The following is a 6,042-nucleotide window of genomic DNA, read 5'->3' as shown; positions in this document are numbered from 1 at the left end:
TAAATCAACACAAATCATAAATGCTGAGTGAATGCATTCATTTCAGTAAATTCAACCCATACTGATTTTACATTTCATGCTGCTTGGCCTAACAACCTTAGAGTCTCTCTCATTCATGCTCTCCAGACTTTTACTGACACAAATTGCCAGGATTCTACAGCTCTTTCCTTCTAGATTAGTGTTTGCACTTCTCCATTTAAACTATGTTGGCATCTAGATCTTCCTCTACCTGGAGGCCATAAAAGAATTGGGAGTTAGGCCTGAGAAAACTGGCATTCCATTGAAACACAACTTGTTCCAGCTTATATAGAGAGCAGTTGCTTTTATTAACAAGAAATTTCAGGTGTATTGGGGAATTCAAATTTCTCACCTTTACCTGTTTTCTTCCCTAATGTGCCCATCCCATATCCCAACCTCCCACTCTTTTACAACCATAACCTTTTCTTAGCATAGAGATATGGTAGAATTGCACACTTAATTTGCTCTGTAATTCTACTTAGGTTGTGATTAGGCCCTGAGCTTGATCCTATGTCTTTAGGAGATAAGACACTCTCCAAACTGCCTTTTTAAAAGTTCCATCTGAACATTGCAATTGTTATCCAAGACAATCAGTGTTTTTTTTTCCTTTGTTGGCATTCTAGGAATGACCACAGAGGAAGTTAGAAAACCAACAGTGTGCAGTATTCCTCTATCAAAGTTAAAATAAACTATTTCAGAAGGATTGAGTAACCAACTATGTCAGCTATTGCTGATGGGAAAATGAAAATGACTGAAATTTAACCTTTGGATTTAACAGGTTGGGTCATTATTGACGTTAACAAGAGCGGCTTCAGGGTAAAAACCAGACTTAAGTGGGGATGGAGATAACAGTAGGAGAGTTTCTGGGAACAGTATTAAAATCATACAGTGTTTTCCTGTAACAAGGAGAAAATAAATGTGGTAGTAGCTAGTTGGGGGAGGGAGAGCAGTACATCATCAGCTCTTACCTGGGTGACTGTAGAGTTCTTGTCTTTACCCTTAATCTTCTAAAGGCTTTTATCAACACCGCAGCCAGTATTTTGTATAAAAATCCCTCCAATGGCTTCTCATTTCACTGAGAGTAAAGCCCAAAGTCCTTATAATTGCTTAGAGGGCCCTGTATAAGCTGGACCCTCATTAGCTTTTGACTTTATCTTATTTTAGTCTACCTTCCCCACCCCTCTCACTTAATACTCTCCGTTCACCTTACTCTGTTTTTTTTTTCCTCTTTATTCCATAGCACTTACCATTTTCCATCATACTATATAGTGTATGTTATTTAGCATTCTTTAATGTGCTTGCATTTACTTATAATGTTTATTGTTTATTACCCATCTCCCTCTTCTTATATGTAAATTGCATGAAGACTGAGATATTTGTCTGATTTGTTTACTGATGTGTCCCAAACATCTTCACACAGTAGGCACTAAATAAATATTGAATGAATAACCAAATGAATGAATAACTACTTTATAAAGTCTAGAGCTCAAGAATTCAAACAATACCAGTGTGAGTAACAATAAATGTCAGTATTAGACTTAGGTTCTTTCCTCCCGTTTCATGCTACGGTATGCCTCATTTGTCTGGCAGATTGCATCTGCTTACAGGAAGCACCTAATAGGGCCAAGGAAATTTCTCAAAATTCAAATTCCTCTTAAGACTTTCATTTTGACTCAAAAAGGTTGTGATTAAATTTTCAGCCTTAATTCTTATTTTACTCAGCCATGCACTTTTAGAGAGAGAAAAACCAGCACAAGGGACAAAAATTGAGGATAGAAAATGTCCTCACAATATGGCCTTGAAGACATAATTGAACTTCTGGTAAATACCTCATTTTTGCTGTTTTTTGTTTTGGTTTGGTTTGGTTTTTTTTTACCACAAATAGTAGCATAAAAATTCTAAATGGAAGAACTGGGTACAGTGTTTTTCCTTAAGATCAAGCTGCAAAATTCCAATGAAGCAGATTCAGCCATGGACTAATGTGAAAAACTTTAGTTTCCTACAGTTATCAGTAGGTTGTGTCGGGAATCTGGTACATATATTAATATTTTTTTCTGACTATTTCTTTGCCAAACCCTTAAAGACCTTCTCATAGTTCTTAGTGTAAAGTTCAAGTTTATTGACATGTCTTACAGAACTTTAACCTTGTCCTTGCCCAGTTTGCAGCCTCATCTCCTGCTTCCCTCCTCCTTTGCTCCAACCACAATGACCTTCTGAATAACATGTTCCTCTTTGCCTTTAGGACCTTCAGGTGCTATGTCTATGCTGAGGATGCTCTTGCCACTATTCTTTATTTAGTTAACTCTTACACATGCTTCTGATCTCAACTTTAAAGTTTCTTAGGAAAGCCTTTTCTGACCCAAAGATTAGGTAAGTTCCCCTATTACATTTTCCTAAAGCACCTTCCACCTTCCCTTTATAATTTTATATATTTTGAAATTATGTATTTATTTTTGTGATTGCTTGTCTAGTTTTCCCTCACCCAAAAGACCAGATTCTAGGTTTTGTGACCACAAGAAGCATGTTTAATTTTTTTCATCACTGTTTTCATTTTGCCTAGCATATACTAGTCCCACAATATACATATTAGAAGAAAAATGAATCAAGTTATTAACTAGATAAGTGTTTCCCAAACCCCAGCTCTTGACTGTGTTAGTTGTCCCTGTTATGATCTCCATTATTACTCTATTTTTCCACTAGTTGGCATTGCACTTTATGACAATTGCATATGTGTATACACACACACACACATACACACACACACACACAGAGCACAACATGAAGGAAGAAAACATAACTGATTTCCTATGTTTTTGGTGAAGCCTGTAATATTGTTTGACACATAATATACCTAGAGCTGTAGTTTTTGTTTGTTTCAACATTTCCCTCTTATGCCAGCAAATATTTCTTACTATAAACCTGTTTTCAGGAGAATCTTTGGCCAGGTTATACTTTAGAGTTGTTGCAGTTTAAAAGGCTAGAGTCAGTATCCAAATTCTGCCAAAAGGAATTTTATTAATAAATGAAATAAAGTCAACGTAATGAAAATGGGAAAATTGGTCTAAACTCTATATCCCAAATATCCTTAATATCATCTAGTCCATAAAGACTAGATGGGCAAGAATGTATTAACTACTTAAAATCTAATATAACTTTTTCTGTAAGATCTGCCATACTACCTCCTACTACATGAGATGAGTTTTCTAAAATACAATTTGCAACAGTGCCCAGGGACAAAATTAGTGTATTATTCTTAGATCTTACCCTAAGTTAGTGCTTGATCCTCACCTGTGGCTTTTTGCTACTCCCTAAACTTAATGATGTACTGGAGCAACCTCATATTGGTTTGAGAGAATGATCTCGCCCTATATCAGACTAATTAAAGGATGGCATCTCTTTATGGTAACTTAAACTTCTTCAATGTTATTTTTAATAACAATCATTGATGTCATTTCAAAAATAAAGTGTTTTAGATGTGGGGAAGTCACAGAATCAAGTCTTTTTTTACACTCCCTACCACCACAGTTCTGAGAGTATGTCAGTGACACCTCAGAATTCTTCTCATCTTTGAATCTTTTTTTCTGCTTCCTTGTTTTCCTTAAACATTTCTATTATCTAGACAGGCAGAATAAGAACTAGTGAAAGAAAGCACTATAATTCCTTTGTCAATTTTCTCCTGATTTGCTCTTCCTTCCCTCTTTTCACCTTTGAACTAATAAATCCACTAAACATTTAAATGTGCCCTGATTGAGTAAAAATATTAAGAAAAAGGGAGATTACAGAAAATACAAATGCAATCATCAAATTATTATTGTGAACTTTCTCCCTAAAATTGGGAATGAGACAAGGATGCAAGTATCCTCACTTCTATTCAAAATTTTATTCATTATCTAATTATCCAGTACAATGAAGCCTAGGAACAAAGGAGACAGAAACAGTATAATGGTTAGATAAAATGAATGAAACTAGTATTATCTGAAGGCATGATTGTTTACGTGGAAAATTCAGAAGAATCTACCAAAAAACTTTTAGAATTAATAAATGCTTTAGCAAGGAGACCGTATGCAGAGTCAACAGACAAATAAATTGTATTTCTACATATTAGCAATATAAGTAACATTGAAATTTAAAAATAAAGTTAATTACAGTAACAACAAAATATGTTAAATGCTTAAATAAATCTGACAAATGATGTGCAATACTTCTAGACTAAAAACTCCAAAAGAGTATGAGAGAAATTTTAAAAAGAGATAAATAAATGAGTAGGTATACATGTATGTGGATTGGAAATTCAAAGTATAAAAATGTCAATTCTTCCCAAATTAATCTATAGATTTAGTGTAGTTCCAATTAAAATGCCAGCAAGGGTGCATAGGCATGTGTGTGTGTAAACAGACAACCAGATTCTCAAACCCATATGGAAATGAAGAGGGCTAAAAATAGTCAAAGCAATCTTGAAGAAGTAAGAAAAACTGAAAAACTTACTCCATTTATCAATATCTAAGATAAAATTACTGTGATTTAGACAATGTGATACTGATGCAACAATAGACAAGTTTACCATTTAAATAGAATAGAGAGTTAAAAAATAAACCCACACATAAATGCTCAACTGATTTATGACAAAGGTGGCACTGGTGCTTTAAGATATGAATGATCTTTTCAATAAATGGTGCTGGGTACATTATGTGAGAAAAATGTATCTGGATTTCTATCTCTTACATAACCAAAAATTAGTAAAAGATCAATAGCAGATCTAAATGTGAAAAGTAGATTAATAAAGCTTTTAAGGAGATCAATAGAATAAAATTTTTATGAGGTTAATAGCCACAGATTCTCAAATGAACCTCAAAAAGTGCTAATCATAAAAGAAAAAAAAAAGTGATAACTGATCTTAAATTTAAGAACTTCTGTTTATCAGAAGTCACCTTTATAACATGGAAAAATGTTCACAGAATAAGAGGAGATCTTCTCTATAAATATAACTGGCAAATGACTAGTTTCTAGAACGTATCAAGTTCTCTAACAAATTATTAAGAAAAACAGAACTTATCCAATAGATGGACAAAAGATTTATGGGGACATTTCACAAAAGAGGATATTCAAATTACCAATAAATATAAGATATTCATCTGCATTGTGATTGTGTATCAGAAAATGCAGATTAAAATCACATCGTGATACCATAAAACACACACCATAATAATTAAAGTAAAATGATGGAAAATATAAAGTATGAGCAAGTGTTTGGGGTACCTGAAACTCATAACCCGCTGGTGGGAGTAGCAATTAGTAAAACCACTTTGTAAGTCTGCATGGCAGAATCTACCAAAGCTAAAAATTTGCACACCTGATGACCCAACAATTCTACTCTTAGATTTATACCTCATATAATGTGCATATGTTTGCCAAAGACATGTATGAGAATGTTCATTGCAGCACTTATCATAAACTACCAAACTGACAATTACCCAGATTTCTGTCATTGGATAAAGTGTGCTATATTCACAAAATGAAGTGCCATACTACTACAATGAGAATGGATAATTCTCAACTACATAGAACAACATGGATAAATTTCAAACACATAATGTTGAGCAAAATAAGTCAGGAAGAAAAATACACACACCAAGATGCCATTCAGATATAGTACAAAGACATACAAAACTAATCTATGCTGTTAGAAGTCAGGGTAGAGGCTACTCCCATAGGTGTAGTGACTGGAAGGAAACAGAAGCCTCTGTAGTATTATTGGTAATGATCTGGGTTATTTTTTTGTTTGTTTTGTTTTAGGATTTTATCTCAGAGCAATTAGGCAAGGCTATTTAGCTAGAAATTTCATCAAGCTGTATGTTCATGATATGTGATCTTTTTTGGATGTGGATTAAACGTCAACAAAAAAATTTTTAATTTTTTACAAATTTAAAAGGAGAGGTATTATTATTTTTTTTTTTTCATCACGGGGTCCCTAATTTTCATTGTGTAATATATTTCTCTTTTATGCTATTGTATATATTTTTTCTT

The sequence above is a fragment of the Eubalaena glacialis genome, chromosome 3 (assembly GCF_028564815.1).
Source record: "Eubalaena glacialis isolate mEubGla1 chromosome 3, mEubGla1.1.hap2.+ XY, whole genome shotgun sequence".
Classification (NCBI taxonomy): Eukaryota; Metazoa; Chordata; class Mammalia; order Artiodactyla; family Balaenidae; genus Eubalaena; species Eubalaena glacialis.
This window is presented reverse-complemented; position numbering follows the sequence as displayed.